We start from the raw sequence: 23,024 nt of genomic DNA on the forward strand, positions 1-23,024 counted from the left end.
CGCAGATTGATCTAATATTCATCATCCGTTCGACAACACAGGAGATTCGAGTATGACTCCCCGCAGACATAACGATTGTATAGCAATGCCTCTGAACGCTCGTGGAGGCGCTGCCGCTAACGTCAGTTTCTTCCGCCGCTGCTTGCGTGGATCATCGGGGATACAACGAGATCATATCGCTCTTGCCGAATCATTTCGTTTTTCTCGTGTCTCGCTCGCCAGACGACGCCGACGGTAGGAACTCTCGCGCCGAATCGGATTCTATCGGCGACAAGATACTGGCTGGGTGAGTGATGACGTTGATTAGTCCTCCTCTATATTGTCCCAACACACAATAATCTCTCCTTCATTGGCTCATCGGCTACTCACTCCGTCCACGCAGAAACTCAATACATCGTCGTGTAGCTGGCCATAAGGTCCGCTGATGAGGACCGAATTTGTCGATAGGCTAATGGTGGGTTTCTACTCTTCGTCTCATATTTCGTCCTTGACCTCTGCGGTCCGAGGGCTAGTTTCCACGAACGACCAATTTGCGGAGCCGGATTCCTGACATGCATTGGAGGCGAATTGGGCGCATTTTACACACAGGCGTGTGGGGAATGTTCGAGAACGCCGCCAGCATGTGGATCGCAGAAAATCTCTCACTCTGTCCGATAGGAGTAGGACTTCTTCGGAAATCTCTTTTCGAAGATGCTCTGTGACAGAGATCAGAGAAGGAGCCCTGCTCACGTTCGCGTATTCCTCCTATTCGTTGTCTTGTCAGAGCATGACCGGAGAGCAGGAATCTACATGCAGCTTGTTCTGATGGGATAAGTCTCCCTTCAGTATCATCCGAAATGAAGAATTACTCGATCGATTTGATTCCCGAAAGCGTCCATTCTTCTCATATGCACACAATGTCTATCAAACAGGCCAACCAACGCAGACAGTCTCAACAAACCGATCGAGACGGCGCGGCAACTTAAAGGATCGTAAAAATGAAATCATAAAATACTTGTTCAAATCGAGGGCGCCGGCTAGCGAGGGCTGCGGGACGAACAGACCCGGCTTTCGCCGAGCAGTGTCGCCAACCAATTCTTAGAAGGACTCTTACAAGGATTCGCCAACCGATTATTCTGCTCACCATAGATAACAATCTCACAAACGGCCACTATGCTATGCCACATTATCCCCAATCATCGTCTTCATTTCCTTGAACGAGTTAATTCCGCGCTTTATGACCCTTTTCCGTACGCACTCCGGTCCGATACCAACGAAGCCATGCGATGAGCCGGGCACGGGAAATGTCATCAATCAAGTGACTGATGCTGGGAGATCGTGGTATGCGTCCCTCGGCTGATATACGAACGACAACAGTTGCTCAACCACGCTTAGTCCGGGACGCGGTCGTGTGTGCTCATGCCGTCGCTGTCTATTTGATTAAAGTGCCGGCATCCGCTTGTTTACAATGAACTGCCTCGGAAACTCTGCGAGTTTGTCGTTGTTAAACTGTTGAACTTTCCTCAAGGCCGAACGAGCCTTTCGGGAAACTTGGTGCATTTATACTTATATCGACTCCGAGGCACCGATTAAACGCGGGCTCATGTCAACCTGATCATCGAACCGAAAACTCTGACTCAACGAATCCGCGCATACAACTTTCGTCAAAGTCGGTTTACTCCACTTCACGACGAAGAGAGCCGTCCACGGTCCTTGTTCCAATGGGGCTTCGTCCGTACTGCGGGTCGGAGATCGCTCTGTCCGAGGATCGATGTTCCTGCAAGTCCGTTCCTTCGTTCGTGCGTTCTCGTTCATTTAACGCTCGTCCGGCAATGGCCTTTCCGGGACTGGACCACGCAGCCCCACGAACTCATCAAATCGTCATTCACCGCGAACATCGCTTCGCACCGATTTGAAAGTAGAATGTAAGCGTATGTCTCGGACATGCCGATCGGTTCGTGTCGTCTAACGGATTTCTCGAGCCACGAATCTTTCTCGTCGGTCGGGCTGACATCGAAACCGCCCGTCCCTCTTCTAGGCTCTCCGTCTCTTCGCTCAGTATGTGCTAGTTCGAACGCATCGAGAATATTTATGTCCTTCTCGCCAGGAGGAACTTATTGCTGGACGTTTAAGCTTCGTTCGACTGAATCGCTTTCGCACACGTAGCGGGATTGCTTCGTTGGCTGGCTAGTGGCTAAACCGGTGCTCGGATGGGGAAAATTGCAATGAGATTCCCCGACGTCTCCAATTGCGTCAGTCGGTCCCTCCGCCGGCGTCGCTGTCGCCGATTTACGGACAGATCGAGGGACAAACCGACGGCCCGAGCGAGCCACCGTAGGACCCGGCACTAATCTGGTCACGTTCATATTTGGCCGTCGTCGCGAGAAGCCGCTTCCCAAGCGGATTCCAGGCCTTCCGTCCGCCTGCTCGCTCCAAACAACAGCAAATGCGGCGGCAGAGCCGGCAGCGTCTTGGAACATTTTGTCCTACAACTACAAATGCGACCCGATATAAAGCCTGCTCGAGTCGCCCTTAATGCGTTCTGTACCCTTGTGCACTTCTGCCGCAGGATCGCTTTCGGCGACAAATTGCTTCGAGGCTAGAGGATGAAGAGGACCGTTCCTCGATGGTTCCGATCCGCTCATATCGCCGCAGTTAGTTCTCCCGGGCGCCATCGCAGTCGCAGTCCATGATGAAGATTGTCGACGGAGGAGAACTTCATTAAGAGGGAAGGGGATGGATTAGCTACAAACCGAGCTTAGCCTCGACCCAGAAGTTCGTCCCGTGAAAAACTCACGGAGGACGAAACGCTCTGTCATCGGACGTATCACCTATCGGAGACGCATCGGCATCCAGATACCTCCTCGCGACGGGTCCTATGGGCTCAGAACAGGCATCTCCTTCCGCGTTCTGGGCTCTGGTTCATCACTCGCTTACTTCCGGATTGAAAACCAGACAGGATAGCGGAGCGTATGGGCGAGGCGAAATAGCCGGTTGCCGGGGAAGTCGACTTCAGCAGCCGAAGACCGCAGGCAGACGCGAGAGCAAGTTCCTGGCAATTTGCTCCGTATCCTATTTGCCGCTGCTGTTTTTCTCCTTCTCCTGATCCCTGGCGAACGCTGAAAACAAGGGGAACGCAGGTGTAGGCGTTCAGCCGACGACCACTTGGAGAACGGTTTGCGTACCGACACTAAACTAAGTGGAGAGTCGGCTCTCGTGTCGCCCGTGCGGAGTTTACACATCTCTCGAAAGCACAATGTTCTCACAAGCCTTCAATAATGGCGGCGACCATCGAAGCCAGCTGAGCTCGCCTTTCGTTTTAGCTTTGATCTCCGAGGAGAGGCTAACAGGGGCACTTTGCGAGGAGCACTTTACGTAAATCTGATAAATTCTCCCTTCCTCGACAAATCGACATTTCCGGCTCTACTGGGTTGTGATTGGTTCCGTACAGTTTGAGAGGGAACCTCAATGTGCGAGATGTCGGTGGGTTCATCGAATTTCCGTGAAGAAGTTTGTGCACGAGGGCAATGGGTTCCGCGACGGAAATACGGAGTCGCGGTCCTGGCGCTCTTCCTGCTCCCTCTCTTCTTCAGCTCGCTACATGGGCTCTTCATCGGCTCGAGTATCCGTCGGAGTCGATCGGAGAAATGGGGATCATTTCTTTTCCCACAAAATCCACAAACGATCCAGTACGCGCTGACGCGAACAGCTATGTTGTAGAATGTAGAAGGTCGCCGATGTATGTATATCGCTCCGAACTCAATTCAGGCGAACTCTCCCTTCATGGAGATATTTTCCAAAGAGTTTTCCCAGCCCGAGAATTGAGCCGACGTCGTCATTCCCCGACGCATGGGGTAGGAAAGTCATCGGAGGTGTCTGGAATGTTATGTTGTACAGTCATAAAGCCTTCAGTCATAGTATACGTAAGATGATCTGGGCCATAAAGTATCGTTGTTGTTGGCAGTTCGGAGAGTTGGACAGTGGCGCGATAGGTTTCAAAACTCAGGAAGTCTAGACGCTTTCGCGGGGTCGCTCCAAGTGAGTTGGAGCAAAAAACGGTCCACGTGACGAATCGGTAGTAAACTGAGTGTGAGTTCCAGAGTGATTCGACGAGCAACGCCATGAGGCTGCGTCCGACCACTTTGTTACTTCTGGGAAACTCAAGAGTGAAGTTTTGCCACGGGATAATCATTGACCTCCCCCTAATCCCTGGATTCCTGGGGTGACCCAGTGCCCCCGCCCCCGAAGCCTACATCATCGATGCCTTCGTTCGCTCAACATGGATCCACATTTTGAATTTCCGTCCGAATCACCCTCTGCTGCTCCTCTTGTTCCGATCGGGAGTGTCTCTCTGAGACAAGCTCAGCCGCCGACTCGTCGGAGCCGTTTTTGATCTCTGAGTGAGCGGACGATCAAACGGACAGACGAGATGATTGCGCATATTCACGCACCGTATTCTCCACCGGTGCAAGATGTCGTTCAGCATTCTCGACAAGTAAACAGGAATGCCCCGGGAACCCACCGCGGCTGCTGCAGTCTCCGAATTCCTCGTTGACGTTCTCAGGAGTCGATGCTCATGCTTCTCGAGTAAATGGGCGGTATGAATAAGCGGAAAATTGAAGCGATCGCTGCTGCCTTCCCTGGAAGAATAACCATCGAACGAGGAAAGGAATCGGGCTCCTCTCCGAATCGCACTCTTCGCGTCTCGAAATAGAAGCAGACGGCCTTGCGGGCAGCTCTCAAGTGAACATGAGGTGGGAGGTCTAGCAAGGAACGGAATTACTGCCGAAAGGAGCCGGGTACTATGAAAAGTCTTCGCATTCTGTCAGCTGTCAGTACGGTCGCTCTTTCGTTTTTCCCGGGGCGGCCTCTCTACTGCTCTCTTCCGGGTGCTCGAGGTGCGCGCCGGTGGCTTTCTTGGTCTGATATCAACTTTTACGAGCTGTCGGCAAGAATGGCTAGCGCATTTAGAGGACTACACGGGGGATAGAGGAAAAGCTGTATTCTCACTCCTCGTAAACTGACATCGGTCGTCTATGGCAAAACGACCTGACGTGTTTCACGTACTTGAAGCGGCTCGCACGTGCGACTGGAGATGCGTCCCCCTGAGTGCCCGAGCTCTCGGTATCGATGTCCGTCCCGAAGGCACTAGTGGATGGCTCGCGAGCTCATGTCTCCGTGCCAGCTAAGGTATATCATTTCCACGTGGATCCGTCTCCTCACAAGGGGCATAATTGTTTGTGAAATTCGGGAGCAGTGGCCCGCTCGAGAAAACTAATCTCGCAGAGGGCTCGTCCCGAAGCGAAGTTCTGGCGCGAGTTCCATCGATGCGGCGAGCTCCAACCTTGCGCTCGGACAGCTGAACGATCTCAATCAAGAACGAGTTGTCGGGGGGCAGCATTCCAGGACTTCTCGGCCGTCACAAGCAATTCATCTCCGTGAGGAATGGAATCGTCACACGCGAGCCATACGAGCAGTTAGGCTGGCAGGCAATAAAGTGGCCAACTCCGACTGATTAAACCAAAAACATTTCCTGCTGACTCATTCCCGAGCCGGAGCCCATCACTAATATCTGTAAGAATAACTCGGCACTGAAAGACGTCTCCTCACGTAGGGAAGGATTTCCGATCCTCCGCATACTAGACCTCCGTGCACGAAATGAGGAGCGTTATTGCGCAGCCTCAATTCCCCGGTCGGTGAATAATAATTGAAAGAAATCGAAAACCCCAGAATCAATCACACAGTCAATCTTTGCCGAATGTTCTTCTGCGATGTGCTCACTCGGAGAATTGAAAGGATTCACGCAGTGCTCCGAAAATATACCAATATTTAGGGGGTGCAATCCGGTCTGATTTGGCGGCTCATGTTGCTCCTCGAGCCCTTTGATGTCTGCCCGCGCAGTCGGACCCTTCGGCTGGGCATCCGTCGTCCACATTGAATCCGCCGCCTACAGGTCTGCATGGCCTACACAAACTAAGCAAACACGCACAACGCATGAGGCTGGCGATCCATAGCCAATTGAGCTTTGCTGAGCCCAGCTAGGCCTGCTGCGTGAGTCGGCCAGATTGTCGAACGGACTCGTTCCACGACGTTTGAATGATGCACTTCGAGCGACTTTTCCGCATACGCACACAGACAGCGCGAGGAGTCTGGAGGTCGGAGAGAGTCCGACCGGCTCATCGGGAGCCGTCCGTAGAACGAACGTGTTGGCGGCACCTGCACTATTCGCTCCGGCATCTTCAAACGCTCACTTTCCGTGGATGCTGCCCAAACTCAGGTCACGTTCCATTGTTGTAGTTGGCTGAAGCCGTTGACGGCGGCTCGCGCGTCAAGTAGTCGAGGGGGCCACAGGAAGAGTCTTTTTTTCCTCATCATACCAATGTGACATAACAACTAAGGGATCAGAGCTCGGACTCAGGGGACAAGGAATTACATCGTCGGATCAAACCAAGCTATCGGTATACGTTCCAGTTGGTCGAGCGTCGACGATTATACCCCCAGTCATCGGAGCGAGCTCTATCCGACACTGTTCAGCCTTTCATCCATAATAGAGTCGCCAGGAGGACCGTGCGCGGAAGAATAGTAGAGGCATCTCAGGAGACGTGGCATGAACCTGTGCGGGGCGTTCCTTTTTCGATGGGCACCACCGCGGAAGGGTGGTGGGCTTGATGAAAGACGTCCGGACGTTTGTTCAGCAGCAGCGGATCAGGCTTTCATGGCTTCTTCGCACGGAAGGAGCGACACAGGTTCGAGACTGATAGACGGTGTGCTGAACAAATTGGACTGACAATAACTTCGGGGTCAGGCGACTGGGAGGCTGGCCGCTTCTCCGGTCGATGGTTTTGACAACAGGCGACGCACGCAGGCGGCCCCGGTTACCCTCCAATGAAGCGAAACTCTGGAAGAACTGAGCGCTTCCCGCTTGTATCTCCGCGGCTCGTAACATGCTCCGCCGCGATGCCGACTCCCAAAAGGTCTCTCCCATGGTCGCGAATCTCATTGCCAGTTAGACGAATCGTATTCGATCGTTTCACCCAAATCAATCCGCGAGCCTCGGGTCGACCCGGAAGCGATCGACGACGACGGTGCGAGAATATTCGGGCACAAGCTGCTCGGTGGAGACCCTTGGCCAGATGAGAAGTGGTCCGGCTTCGATCACTTCCAGCAGCCGATGGAAAGGGGTCGCGGTCTCCGCGCGTTCGGCGATCGCGTCTTAGGAGATTGCTCCGAGCTGATCCTGGGTTTCGTCTTCCGGGTCTTGTACCCGCGTCACGTTTTCCATCAGAACCACTTCGGTAGATACCCCTCCTGTTCGAGTTCCTTCGTCTTCTAGGAAATCCCCTTCGTGCGTTCCTTGTCCCTCCCGCTACCTCTTCCACTCTCTCGGAAGCGAGCCCTCATTCTTGTTCCCAACGTAGAACCGAACCCGCGAGACTGACGGCTCGATCCGAGCTGCGGCTGCTTTCCTGAAGGTTTTAGATCTCAGTCTTAATGAGCTGAGATAAGATCAGAGCTGGTGACCTTGCTTGTTTGCTGGTCACTCGCACAGCGTCTGATCGAGTAAAGTGGATTATCTCAGACGAGCAGCGTGCGTATCTATCCAGCAAGCGAGCGAGCCGACTGGTCGTAGTCGCTCTCGGCGGGCTTTCAGAGGCGAGCCTTTCGGGATAGCCTTGATCGCTCGGCGAGAAGCTATCGCGGTTGGGAGCTAACGCCCCATGAAATTAGCGATCCCACAAACTGCATCGGCACAACGCTCAATCGAGCTCAAAACATCGGATCGGATCGCCCGCCTGCCGCGTTCTTCCACGGAACGGGACGATTCGCCAGCAGAAATTCCATTCTAATTGAGAGCTCAACGATCCCAAAATGACTACTCTCACACGTGTTTCATATTGAATCGCTGGGAAGGGCTCCCGCAGGAGACTCATCGGAGACTTTGAGAAGGATCTGCGAGTGAAAGCGCAGAATTGAATACATAGGGAATAGGGAACAATACATATCAGGAATGTGACTCATCAGTTCCCCTCGTTCAGGGGCTAATGGTCTCAAGCAATTCGTCAACAGCGGTTCGACGCCAGGACACGTAATTCTCCGCACTCGGCGTTTCCTTCTCCTGGCGCGGAGCGAGGGAAGGAGTTTCTGTGGGCCGGCGAGCTGAGGGCAAAGAATAGCGAACGTTTTGTCGAATTCGCTGGGGAATTTTCCCCAAGTTCTCGATTCCTCTGGGAAGCAGCGTCAAGCTTAGGCTGACCCCAAAATGCTAAGAACCCGGGTCCGCTAAAAACCCGGAAAAAGGAAATGAGAGCTCCGAACTCTTGAGACGGCGTAATTCCTTGACATGAGGCGCGAGATCGGCCGCAACGATGCCGCTGTCGCCTGATGTCGCCGTCATTCGGTTCGTGATCTCGATGAACTCCCGTCGGGCTTCAAAACACGCAGTAGAGAAGTGACTTGTAGGCGATCAAGACGACACCCAGCGCGAGTGGCTGAGCAGGATAACTGTCTCCGCCAGGGCCGCCGCGAGCAAGGACGGTGAGCTTGTGGTAAATTATTTGGAAGACGTTCCGTTCTCAGAGCTCCATGGCCAGATAATGAACGAGATAGACTCCAGGAGTATATTGTCTACACGCCGACGGGCTTGGCGTGGCGGGAACATACGCCGCAGGAGATGCAGTCGACTCCCATAGCCGTGGAGTCGGCTCTGATCCGTTGTCCTATTTCTCATCCATTTTTCTCGACTCTGCGAAATACTCTGGGTTTCGTCAATACAAACAAGAGCTCTTCGCAATCGAGCCTCGGGGTCAGATCTGAATTCTCAATGGTTTTTCAGGACTCGATAGTTTTTCTTGGCAGCCGGAGTGTTGACAGTCGGTATGGGATTTTCACTCCCCCTCCTCTCCTCCGAGGCGGGGGAACGCCCCCAAGAGCAGAGTCAGGATCTCTCAGCTTCTGGGCAACGCACCTCCCGGCGGCTTTCGCCGTGAAACCCCGGATTTCGATTTCTTTCTTTTACATTTTCGATGCGAGAAACAATTATACGTTGCAGCAAACTAGACTCCGGGCTACGAGAGATAAAGCCGGGAGTCCGTGAGGGGATCGACATCGAGACGCTCTCCCCTCCCTCTCTATCCCACTAATTGCGAGCGCAGATCCCTTAAGAGAGTCTTCTCGACGCGATTAAACCTCTAGAAACGACAACTGCGGCCCATCCACTATCTGCCGCTCTCGCTTCCTTCGCTCTGAGTCTCCATCCAGTTTTGCTCGTTGTTCCCGCTTTCTCCCGGCTCGAGTTAACGGATTGATGGAGTCGATTACACCGCTCTCATTCCGACTCCTATTCTTTTATTTAAGGCTCTTCTCGTAGGCAATCTCCCTCGCTGGAGCGATCTCTCGGCGCAGACCGATTTAGCTCCGGGTCGCCCGTCTAAGTAGAGAGCCGATCGTTCCTGCTCTCCTCGAACTCCTGCCGCGTGGAGGAACTTCGATCGCTGTCGTATGATAGAATGATGATCGACTTGACGAATTTCAAATCACATCGCCGACTTTTCTTACGCGTGGGATACGGTAGTGTCAGAACGTGATGCTCATGGCGATAGTCCTTGCAACTTACTCAGAGGAGAAGACAGATTCAAACAACAACGCTGATGAGGAGCGAGGGTGTCTCTTCGGTGAGAGCTTCCCCTTGCGCTCATCCAAACCAGAAGCTAGCGATTCTTTGAATTTACGGCTCGGGTCTGGCGATCGATCGCTTACCAGGGGGCTCTGTTCCTCACGCTGCGTAGAAAGCTGGGGAAAAGACCCAATACCGTATCTCTCGGAAACAAGTCCCGATCGGCATCCATCGTCCGGAATGATCACTCGAGCCGAATCGGGGGCTCTCTCCTTGAGGGCGACGCGATTGCCTCTCTCTCCCAAGGCCATGGACGCAGCGGACTCCTGGATGAGGCGTCGGGTGGGATTCCATCGGTTTTTGTTCCGTCGAATTGAAACCTGAGTATCTGAAACGCACCGCGGAAATTCGTATGCCATGGTCGTTTTTATGCTGCTGACCGGATCGAGATCCTGACCCAGGCAAACTGGTTCCCGACGGGAAACCGATATTCGAATCAAACGCTTCTACTCACTCATCGAATGAGCCCCGGAGGCGACAAAATCGATCGATGGCGCAAAACCCGTCCATGTCAATCCTTACGACGGGCTAAGCTCACTCCGAATCGTGACAGACGAGGTGGGGGCATATGCAGTCGTCATGATATCGATCCCAGCGCATACAGTCCATCGCACGATCGCGGGCATCGATTCGCACCGGTAGACAGGATCTCCGAGTTCAGCCTCGGCCCGCTCTGCTGCGCCGAGAGACTCACAGATTCAGAGAGAAAGCTCGGAAGAAATTGATGCCGATCTTTTCTTGTGTCCGCCATCCAAAACTTCACCCGAGACAATGTTCATCAAGCGTTCGCCCGGCGCCAAGTGTCGACGGCGGCCGCGCTGCGGTCGCGTGGAGCAGCCGTCGCCGGTCCGATTGCGCGAAAATTAATGGACTGCGAATCTAGTGAAGATCCTCCCTCGCTCATCAGCCGTGTGGGAACACGATGAGAACACTTGAAAAAACCGTGTGCTCACAAAGAGTGCAAACTTGTTTTCGCTCCTGCTGGCGAGACCGGGGGCAGCGAGCTGTCTCCGTCGGTTCATCCCTGCTTCTCGACGCCGCGGAGCGTCGAAATTCCCCGACATCCGTCTCCCCGGGCAAGGAGACGATACGCGGCCTCGGAAAAGCGTTTACAGCGGAGCTTCACGAGCCGCTACTCGGCGACAACCTGTGGATTGCGCCGTGTAATAGATTATCCCGTCTCAAGAATGATCCTACAACAATCAGTAACATTGTTTTTTTATTGACAGGAGGCTGGCCACACTGAATTTGAGTGACAACTTAAGCTAATTAATTAAGAATTCCCCGGTCCGGGCGTTTAAAGAGGAAGATTGCGGATTCGACCGGGGAAGCCGCTCCTCTCCGGGGAAGCGAACAAAGAAACGAGTGCCAAACGAGGGGGCCGCGTGCGCGCTTTTAACGGTGAGGAAGACTCCGGAGCGAGTTTGTCGAAGACGGGGTGGCAGCGACGGCGACAACAACGACAGCGACGACGTCTACGACGACGGCGGGAACAGCAGCGTAGACGGGAGGTCTCGCGAGTAAAGAGAGCTCCGGTCACTTGACTGCAGCAGGCTGAACGAATAAGTGACCGACTGTTCACGACAGACCACGGCGGCGTTGTCTTTCGTAGCAGCTGCTCACAACCCATAGCAGAATGGAACCGCAACAGTCTCTGCCCACAATCCTCCCTTTGCGATGCCGGGCACGTCCTTGTTCTTCCTTATTTGCTTAATATTCTAGTGAGGCTGAATCGTCGACGAAAAAGGAAAATCCGGGACTGGGACACGAAGGGGCAGCATGGACTCGGCTCAGTTCAGCTTTGGATTCCGGATGGCTTCCATTTCATCAGAGTTTTTGTGGAGCTTACCGAGTTGCACGCTCCTCCATCGTCCCGATCGCTCGTGATCTTCCCGTGTTGTCCTGCGATTAAGCGTCGCCGTCGCGTCGGAGCTCACATCGTCTCAGAAGGCGTCTCTCAACCTACCGCTCGATCGAGGAGAATTCGTGAGCTCCTATCGCTCGTCGGAAAGCATCGAGTTCAGATCTCGAACAAGCGAGCCTGAACCTCGGAAAATCTCGCGGCGACACGATAGATTTTCTCTCGTTTTTGACTTTTACGCGATGCTCCGAGCGATCATTTGAATCCGGCGTCGAAATCTGTCGCATTCCACGGGTTTTTGGGACCGGAGTCTGGAAGATTGAGCCCTGTGTGGATCTTCGCGTCCAGCAGGAGCAAGCATGTGCCCAAGATGGAAAACAGTAGAATGGCCTTAAGCACCGTGGCTCGTGTCAAGGGAATGGCGGATGCTATTCTCAGAGTGTCCTGCTCTGGGTCTGTGTGAAACACGCTCAAGTGCATGGCGCTCAGGGAAGAAGCGTTCATTTTTAACAGAGCCGTCTCACGAATAGACGCTTCTGCGCTTCTCGCGCAGGCGAGTAGTTCGTCTCCGGCGGTCAACATCATGTGAAGCTCAAGGCCGAATGTCACGATTCCCAGGCTTTTCGAGAAGAACCAATGACGGGAAACGCGCAATACGATCAATCGGAATACTTCCAGTATCATGTAGAGCATTTTCACAAACAGGAGCAGCACAACGTTTCCGAACGCATCGTTGAGGTTCTCTGTCCGTCGTCGCAGATTATGTCTCTCCGAAAAAACGTCGAGCCACGGCTGGCTGTCGATCGGAACGCCAGAACGGGACAGGATCTGTATTCGACGATCGAGGTTCTCGTTGCTGTCGACGATCGACGCCGCGATGAAACTAATCGAGACAATGCATACTTCCCAGTATACTTTCACGAAAACGTATACGCTCTCCGAAACGATTGTGAGGATGTCGTCCTGGCGCAGTATCGCAAACAGAAACCGGATCACATAGGTCATACCTGCCACAGAGAACAGAACGGCTGCCATGACGTGTTTATTCTTGCACAGGAGCGGTCGAGTTTCATCGAGCATCCGACGGAGTCGGTGCTGGTTCTTCCAGCAGATCCAGCTGCAGAGTACGTGCGACGCTAGGTTGTAGATCCGATAACAGCGGGTAACGAACTCGAGACAGTCGTTCTGGTCATTCGGAGAGCCCTGTCGCATCTGGGCCACCATATTGGTCGTGATGACCGCCCAGAAAACAATGATGAGAGTCCTCGCCGCGAGGATCGCCGGATGGAGGCTGCTGGTCTCGCCGACGACTGCACTGCCGTAGACGCTGTGCACCAGCTGAAGGGCCTCACGGACAAAATGGTTATTTTCCTTCATCGGGGATCGGAACTCTAGAGGCGACTCGCGAACCTACCGACCGCCGTGAGAAGACGTGCTCTTGTCTAAGGAACTTCGCGCTCTCCACGAATTCCGTACTTGGAACTTACTGGCTCGCACATTTGTTCGGCCAACAATGATGCGAAGTTACCAGCCACAAGTTGCTTCGGAAAGACATCCCCTTCGATCGATCACCATTGTTTTCACTTGACGGAAAACAATGACCAGGGCTCCGAATCGACAAATAGCCGTGGAATCGACACGAACGTCATTGTATAATATCACAAGGTCTCACAATGGATGCCGGACTAGGCTGCGGCGAACGCCTCGTCTCGGGCTGGGCTTTGATTAGGAGACTTCAATGACCTGGCCTTCGGCTCCTGTATAACATTGTAGGAGAAGACGATCGTACCCCGAGTCAATTGGACTGCTCCAATCCAAACGAGGAATGAAACCGACCGAAAGCGTTGAGGAAACGGACGAACATAGGCCTCAAAACACTGACCTGAGACACAATCAAGGGAACGGGTTAGTTAGATGGGTCGACATGGAGGAGAAGGAACCAATGCCATTCCTATGAGGAAAAATCGAACCCTCTGAGATAACATCGGACCAATCAACGAGGATCCGTATTTGCTGCTGTGGGTGCCAGAAGTTGCTCCCGGACGGTAAATATCATCATTGTCTTCTCACTCGATAAAAATGGGCCGATGAGGCTTGTTCAAGGCCTCTCCGCATTCCACGCTTTATCGCTCTTCCTTATTCCCCGTTCGGGGCCAGTTTTTCTTTCTTCTCCGCCGTCGTTATTATTGCCGTCATCGTCTCTCTTCGTATGGGATCATGGTGGATCCTCAGATTGGGTAGTTCGAAGGCTAAAAACACTTCGGACGCTCAGTGTCTCGATAGCGGGGGACATACGAGCGCCGAAGGTCGTCGTATTCGTCGCCGACGACTCAAGCGGGCCTAAATCCTCTCGGGTCCCGTGACCGCAATGGGCGAGTCTCCTTTCTTCTCTGTCAGTCATGCGGGGCTCGAAGCTGTTCTTGAATCTCCCTGAGGGTCTATTTTCTTCAGTTTGGGCTCCCGTCGGTCTCCACGTGAGAAACCGAGCGGCAAACAGCCACTACGAAGCTTTGGGGGCCCGTGCCGGGAACAAATTTGGTTTCGGATATAGAATGATGAACGTGCGATTGCATCTGAATTATAGGCTTCCGATAACCAATAACGTTCTCTAATCCATTCCATTTTCGCACGGTATTGCGCGGCTCGTTTTTTCCCCTGCGAAGCCATAAGAAGTCCGAACGAGTCAACATGTCGACGTGTAGTGAATACAAGGATGCGGCAAGTACTTAGTTCGAGCAACACATACGCATATCAGATCAAGCGGAACGTGCGGATGCTCGTACTAGATGGATTTACCTCTTAATCGTGCTCTCCGCTGCGAGCACATTGCGTATCTGCCTTCCCGTCGAGCCGCGCCGGAACTTCGCTTGCAAATTTCGCATCGATCAGATGCCCGAGAGAATGCGCCGTCTGTGGCCCTGAGAGAGCTGTCGGACTGAAGAGCTTCCGGGCTCGTATTCTTCCACTCGATTCCACGTGTCACCATGTGCGGCGTTTTCTTCTCCGGATTCCAAGAATCGACGGAAAATATTTAAGGGATCTCGTTTCGGGGAAGACTCGCGAATACCCATTTGCAGAGTTGAGACACTCGAACGGAATTCTCCGCGCGGGAGATAGATCATCGTCCTGCTGACTCGGATCGCCATGGAGCATGGATCGGATATATCGAGAATCTCCTTCACGTCGACGTTTCCTCTGGAGCGCGTCTAACGACGTTTCCGCTCGATGCCCCAAGTGTCCCTCGGTCTGTTTTCCGCAGAGGTTCGCAGCCACCGGCCGAGGTACGAGGTCTGGTGATCGGATCTGGGAGCGTTTCTGTACGCGGGTGAATCGAGGTCCGGAGTCCCGAGTTTCGTCAGAGGCGCGGGTCGAGACTTCCATCCAACCGCAGTGGAGTCTCCGAATAGATTTCACGGCGTGGAAGCAACTCGACGGTTCGAGGTAGCGAAGAGAAAGGCGCATTCGCGTTGGACGAGTACGGCGAGCTCAGCACTCGATCTCTCGTCGCTTCTCTCCCGGCTGGTATTTGGGAAAGCCACTCAGAGATTCGATTGAGCAAGAAGTACCGGAACTACGTGTCTGAGAACGCTCCAGCCCGCTCTACGGGAACACCGTATCAGGAAGATCCGATAAGGGGCATCCTGTATGAGGATCGTTCGTGAGACGGCCGTATATTCATTCCACGCCTGGCTTACGCCATGCAGCACTAATGGTTGACGACTTCGAGATCAATCAGCAGGATCGCGATCGGGTCATGCTTATTGGGAACTATCGAATTAGAGCGAGACGCCTACATTACAGGGGCAGTAAAGGACAAACGAGGAGCAGCCGACGCCAAGAACTTTGAGTGGACGTGACGACTCGAGCTGTCCGTCGTTCACGCGATGAGCTATCGAAGCCATGTCCAGATGCATTATGCTCCTGGATAATACATTCAGCGCGGATGTTACTACGCTAACATATGACGAATGAGAGGAAGATTCCTAGAATCGCCGATCCCTCTCACTCACTACGTTATCCGGACGTCCCTTCGTAGTGTCGGCATACGATACCGGAAAAATGGCAAAAATGCAAGCTATGCCCGAAAAGCGAACATTCCAACGGACAAAAATTTCTCTACCCTCGATATTCCACGGAGAGGCTCCCTCTTCTATTCGGCGGAGTCCCTTGCTCGTGCACCGACACGTGCATGATTTAGCCCTTCACGCCCTCATTGGGCTCTGGAAAAAATCATTAATGCAATTACAATTAAGGAACCGCTATCGATTCCGATCGAGGCTCACGCGATTCTTCGTTCCGAAATTTTTATCGAGCTCGCTCTCGAATATCCGAGGCGGGAATCAGATCCATGGAGCAAGACGGCGTGATGGGCTGCATTCTCTCCGTTCTAGGGAACGCTCGTTCGGGCCAACACCAGGGATAAAAGAAGCGTATATGCATTGCGTCACCGTCTGTGATAGCACTTAGAAGGAGAGATTTTGTCCAGCGACCCTAACTCCATAGCTGGGAATTTGCTTATTCTCCACCGCTCCCGGACTCTGATCCTAGAAGAGAAGAGAGACGATAGCGAGACGTGACTGAACAAGGCTTGGGCGAGACAATCGCACCCTTAGGTCGGTGTCCGAGCTTGCTGACCGACACGAAGTGCAGAACATCGGAGCGTCGAAATCTTCAGAGATTCATCGGCGAGCTCCTCCAGGCCGATATAACAGTCGAGGTAAGCTCTCTCGCTTGTGTCAGAGCGTTAGATAACCGAGACGGAAGTCGTCGGAGACGACTTTTTAATTGACGTTGCAGCCAGCGGGAGCTCCTCGAGATATCGTGGACGAGATAAGCGCGGAACGACAAGGAGGACCCATAAGCATTCCAATGTATCGAAATCCCATTCAAATTGCGTCCCGGTTCCACCATAGGGGAAGCGAGAACTCTAGAACATTCATCCTGCAATCACCGGACTGCGCAGGATTCTCGACATCTCTTGGATTCTACCGAGCACTCACATGTCGTTGTCTCCGAGCGCGAGGACTCCGATGAGTCCGAATCCACTGAGGAGGCAATGCGCTAGCGGGCAATATCCGACTTTCCGTATTCTCTCGAAAAGATGTTCATGCATTGTTCGTTCTTGCTTCGAACTAGTCGCGTGCTGACGATAATCGCCTCGCCCAATGATAGCGTCATTATTGTGACCGAATATTTTACACGCAGTGAGATGACTCGGCTGAATTTATTGTCACCCTGTCCTCGTTTCTTCTTCGCGACGCGTCGTCGAAGTCGAGCTTCGGTCTGCATATGGATGTAGTCTCTTAGCCGAGGATTCTCTTTACAAGGTCAGTCGCCGGGGGCGGGGCACGGTTTTCGGGGGATGGTCCACCGGCTGTCTGGTTGCTTAGTGAGCCGGTTCGATGGTTGGTCTGTTCGAGTGAGGGAAACGCAGAACGACTGCGTTTCCAATGAGATCTATTATTGGCTGAAGAGAACAGCCCCCCACACAGCCAGCTGCAAGAGATGGCCGACCAGCTGCTACTGACCAGCGACTAGTGCTTAATGCGTATCTAATTACAACACCTTTGCCTCCTCCCTGTTTTCCTATGGTTTCGTCCCCCAACGGCGTCCGCCCGCGCCTCGCTCTCGGTATTCTGAGGGTATGAGGGGCCCTGGCCGTTCCGATCCTGCCGATTTTTCCCCGTGACGCCACTTCAGTCCGACCTTACGGATATCGTCGGGGGCTGTATAGGGATCCGTCATCGATTCGAAGTCCGACCTTCTCTCGGCGCCGATACGCGAGGGGCACCCAAAGCGTGTTCTATCGCGTGGACCTCTGATTCCCAGTTCAGCGGGGAAAGGGACCGCACAGGAGTAGAACCTCGGGGAATCCTCGACGGGAGGACGGAAGGAGATGGATTGTTGAGAATCGGAAAAAACGGCAAGAGAAAACTCGGTAATTGTAATAGGGTAAATATCCAAATGGCATCGAATTTCGGTGGTGAGGTTAATTTCCCGGACAGAATCTCGAATATGTGGAGGCGTCGACAACGACCGAGGGCAGATGATGAAACCGACCGGAGAGAGAAGCTGCTGCGCTCGAGGAGGAAATGCCGAGCTATGAAAATAAACACCTGACGAAGTCTCGGAGCATTTTTCGGAGGCAGACTCCGACGAAGAATGAAACCAGATCGTCTCCGGCGCCCTTGCTGCAGACAGCTCGTCAAGAACGGTGAAGCGGGCTTCAGTGAGCGAATGGATGACGTTCGGCAGGAAGTACTAGAAACGCAGCAAGACTCACCGAGAATATGGTGAAAAAATAGAGGGAAGCTCTCCTTGCTTTTCCGCAAGGGTCTCCACGAGGATTGCGAGCGGGGGTTCTATCGTCGTCGAGGACGGCAGTAAAAACGACTTCACCATCGCGAAACGCAGGCCGGGTCCAACGCAACGAGCCAGGGTAGGTACACTGTCAAGTCTTCGCTGTGACCGCCGCCATCCTCGATTAGAAAACGCGGAACACATACGGGAGTTTCCCCGTAATGATTGCAGATCTTCGCTTGCAGGGAGTGTCGGAGCGTGCTGGTAGATAATAATTATTATTGGCGACCAAAGTTTAATTTGTGACTGTATGCGGCGAAGAGATTAATTTTTCCTCACTAACCCGAGCGTGGATCAGCGTATCTTTTGCGTCGATCGCATGCCGGCTTGTAGTGCAATCGCGCTGTATGAGTGAAGGGGTGTTCTTCCCCCTAGGGAGCCGAGTCTGGTCACGATCGAAGCGTCAAGCATACCGTATTTTCTCTGACTGAGCATTGCCCTTCCTCGAAAAGTCGCCGGTCTGGAAAAGGCTCTGCCGTAGGATGAGGGCTGTGCACATATGCGCAGCCCCGAACGCTGTCGGTAAGGCTATCCGCTGGAGATTTATCCTCCGTCGAGAGGGTCACAAGGAACTTCCAGCAGATTCGGTTATTCGAGCAAACTCTCTTTTTCTGTTTTGAAGGATGCTCGGTTCCCCTATCAAGTCTCCCACGGAATCATGAGCCGAGACTACTTGTCTCAACACTCTCCCGAGATCATAATTCCTGAGCCAAGACTCTAGCAGTGCAGGGTTGAAATAAGTTCATCGAAGCGAGGGGCGTTGTTGCCGCCGAGCCGAAGCTATCAGTGAACTCCGAAGGAGGAGGAACTCGATTCTCGGCGTTGGAATCGGTTCCAACCACCACCATTTTCACTCTGCTGATAAGTGAAACTCTCGGGAGAGGGCAGATGGAACAGGTTCGACTGTATCAGCAGTGGAAGCGTCACCCTGTGCTCTCCCCGTCCGTGTCATCTCCTGATGATGACGTTCGAGACAATAGAGAGAAAATACTCGAATTGGAAGGGTAGCCTGGAGCTAAATAGAGGCGAAGGCGGGAAATGCACGACACTCCGATACGCGACAAAGCTCCGAGCTTTTCCTGTTGAGGTACACGCTATCTGACACTTAGTTGTGATTGTCCCGAAGGAAGTGAAAAACAGAGTGATCCCCAAATCTCGATGTCCTTCGTCCTGCTCCGTGTATTCCTAGATACGTTATCTTATTACCATGTCTCCAGTCGAAGTTTCTTCCAGAGTGGTCGAACACATTCGAGGTCCCTAAGGAAGAGAGTGACATTGCGGGAAGGCGAACGTTGTTGTTAGGGAAAGCCACGTCTAGAAAGCTCCCGTAAACCTCGGGGAAAAAAGCTGAGAATCGAGGAGTATTACCGCGCGGAACATTTTCGACGTACGTGCTGTACGCAACGTTTAGGTCCCGGAGCTTGTTGTGCAGCGCGAAATGTTCATCCGCAGTCATAGCAGGCTAAAGCCGCAGACGGCTCCACCTATGTGAGTAGGACCCCACGGAAAAACGCTTGCTTTGGAGCTTCAAAGCTGGAGAGGAGAATTCCGCCAAAGCGTTCCATACACAGACCATGGAAAAATAGAACGACGTGCAAGAAACCTGACGTAGCTCTTGAGACGAAGATGAACAAGAGAAGAGGCCAACGCAGCGAGTCGCTTGATGGAAGGAAGACGTACCGAAATTGGAAGCGACATTGTAGAGATGAAATTAAGGTACTCAAATCGAGACGTGAGAAATTGTATAATCCGGGTAACACGTGGGCCTTCGATGGGAGCTCGGAAGACCAGAGACGAATCTCTCGGGGCGACGACAGGACATAAAATATCGAGGGGTTTTCGAGCTCAGATCTTGTGACGTGGATCGAGGCCTCGATGCCGTCGGACGAGCTGGGTGGCTTTCACCTTGTCCTCGATGCGAGAATGGTTGACCTCGAGAAATCGGCCGAACACCAGCGCGACAGGATGTGACTTAACATCCCACATTTCGACCACAGAGTTGATCGCGCCGAGACACGGCACCATGAAACGCAATCGGATGCAGCAAACATTTCCCTGGCGGGTTCAGAACTTGTCCCCGGGGTGGAGCGCCTTCAGCGTAGGTTGTCTGTGATACAACAGGCGTTGTACTTTAATTAAATCGAGAAGACGTCGACGACGATAGAAAAGACGGATCAAGACTTCAGAAATATCAGAATAGAGGTCAGACGTATTCCCGATAGAGCGTCTACGTACACTTCGTGGTCGTTGTGGGAGAAGGAGTAAGAGATGGACTAGCGATTCGGACGCAGCTCAGGCTCGACTTCCGAAGGCCGGAGGTCCTTGAACTTCCATCAATCGCTAGATGGAGCAGAAACTATCTAGGGATCGACCGCCACGGCAACATATGGCCAATGAGGTCCCCCCCTCCGCCGTGATTGAGCGGAATCACCTGAGCTCTAGAACTCCAGAGGACGCATCGGATCGTATTCTGTCTCTACGCCAGTAACGGGGAAATGGCAACCGCAGAATGTGCCGACAGCTTCAATCCGCAGGAACTTCATCGGTTATCCTTTTACAGAACGAGACGCAGAGTCGATTACCGCCCATGGTGAGCGCATCTTCGCGGGCGACGGAATCAGTGGCGCCCTCCATCGAGCAAAGCGAACTTGGGAAGATAAAGTCAAATTCGTCTTGGGACCACAGAGGGCGCGAATCCGATCCTGCCTGCCGGTCACAGACCCAGTTGGGCTGACGGCATCGCTTCTTGCGATCAGCTGTCAGCTGGAGCTCGTGTCGCTTAGCGAAGCGCCACCTCCGGTCGTCGACCGAACTCTTATATACCATATTTTGTCCGCATGGGAACGGTGCCCGCGGAAAAATCCATTGCACCGCCAGGTGGCGTTACTGGTGTCATTGTTGGGAATCGGGCAAGGCCGCTTTGAGAAGCATGAGTCTGTCAATTCCATAGCTCCTCTGAATTCGGTAATTCCAGCTCATGAGTGGACGGATCCCGCTCCTCAATCGTCATTTCTCAAAACAAACATACCGCTTCGCCACCCAACACTTATGGGGAAAACTCAAACTCTTATGCTTAAAGAGCATCACATGCAAATGGACCGGTTGGTCCATCAAAATATCCCGCTGCCGGGCTTCCGCAAACTCGATACTTCCCGGCAAAATAGCAGCATAGGACAAGAGAGCTCCGACCGATCCATTCGGGACCGAGGTTTTCACGAAGACCAGGGGAAAAATTGTGCAGAATTATCCTCGCTCCTCGCTTGGAGCGGTAGGGAGTTTCGAACACTCGTTTCACAGGCGGAGCCTACGAGGAGAAACTTCACCTCCAGTCTCCCGCTCGGTTCTGAGTCGGGACTTTTTGTTAGAGTGTCAGCATCTCTGCGGCAGCTTAAACCGAGAGCGGTTCCTTGTTTTCAACATTCTCCCCGTCTCCTACCGAGCCAGTGGGAAGAAAACAGCGAGTTAGTTGAGTAAGTTCAGAAGGGGAGCGGCGTAATCTCCAACTTTGCGAGCGAGCCCTGAGGATAACGGAGAGCTGCGACTATCTGCGAGCCCGCAGCTGTTTATTCGGGCCGTCCGTTTCATTGAAGCCGGCGCGCCTCTATCTCATCGTGACGGATACTGATGAAACACGTCAAAAACGTTCTTGCACTTCATGAAATTCAGAACGCGTGCTGGTCAACGGCTCGAGATGAGAAAAAATCGAGCGGGGAAATGAGCAATTTCACGTCCCAGCCCTGAGTTTTTGTGCTGCGTTGGAGCTTTCGGTCGTCCCTCGTCGACGTCTCCGGCTGCCAAGTTTCTCCAGTTAATAATACCCGCGGCGAGAATAGAGTTAACGCGATAAAAATTGAATTTCCTCTCGAGCCCCTGTCCGCAAGCCTCAGGATCACCTCGATAGGCTCTCGAGGGAGCGGGAAACTTCATAGCCAGATAGGTGGGTACTTATCTACCTATGAGCGACTTCCATCACTCGCTCGTCGCAGATCGGAAGATCAAGTCCGTCGACTGCCGCCGCCGTATTACCTCTTCACGTTCTCTTCCCCATCAGCCGCTTGTCGTGGAAGGGCGGGCGGGCGGTCGGTCTGGCGAGTCTGAGTGAGACTTAATTCGATGACAAGGACATTGAAGGGTGAGCTCCTAACAGGTGAGCGTTCAAAGTTGACTTCTTTGGAAGAAACCCACCGATCAACATAGGCTTGAGGGAGTGAGGGACGAGGTAATGAGGATCGACAGCTCTGGTGGGTGGAGTGGCTGGTCGGGCAGACGCCGGGATAGTGGTCCGGAGGTGGGTTCACCGGCTAACGAACCCACCTCTAGCCAGCTGACCGCTCCGCTGTCGACTTCTTCTCTCGTCGACTCACCTTGATGAATTATCGAAGTGCTTGCCGGACTTGCTTGTCTCTTTTTGCTCGCCCGCTAACCACGCCTCTGGTGCGCGGGGGCGTTACATTGTTGACACTCGTTAGCCGTCAGACTTCTTTGAATCCCTCCTTCGCAGACCACCGACCGATTCATTCGACAGATTTCTGTTCCCAGGTCGGGGCTTCGTGAGCCGCGAATGGAGCGAACTCCTCATGCTGGACCGCGGGTTTCGATGAGACCGAAGGCTCCGGGGGAAACGCGCCGAGAATTGATTGGAGAAGAAGAGAATTGATTGATATCTTCGTCGCGAATCCGGATGAATACAAGAAGGGGAAGGTACGCGAGACGGGGCGGTTGATCATTTCCCGGGCAAACCGCTTAGCAGTTCCTCTGCCTCGAGTTCCAATAACTCCGACAGGAAGCGGAACTGAATCGCTTAAAACTTCCGAACTCTTCTCGACGACTGGTAAGAGATTTCCAACTTGAATATTCCGACGCTCGATGGAGTTCTAAGGAATTAGAAAGTCGGAGAAAGTTCCTCCTTGATGAGGAATGTTTTCCGTGGGCGGAACTCGACTCCATCGCGAAAGAGTTCAACTCTTGTGGGTCCGTTGTCTGATATCGAGATGAAATTGGCCCTTATATGATCCTTATCGAAAATTCCTCAAGACCGGTACGCTGCGATCTCTCGGAGACAACGGCAGAAATTTTTAATGAAGCCGATTCCTATTCTTGCTACGCGATCCTTGGCGGGAGCGAGCACCGTGTGGGTTATTTTCTTTGAAA

Source organism: Galendromus occidentalis, unplaced genomic scaffold (genome assembly GCF_000255335.2).
Source record: "Galendromus occidentalis unplaced genomic scaffold, Mocc_1.1 scf7180000077515, whole genome shotgun sequence".
NCBI classification, from domain to species: domain Eukaryota; kingdom Metazoa; phylum Arthropoda; class Arachnida; order Mesostigmata; family Phytoseiidae; genus Galendromus; species Galendromus occidentalis.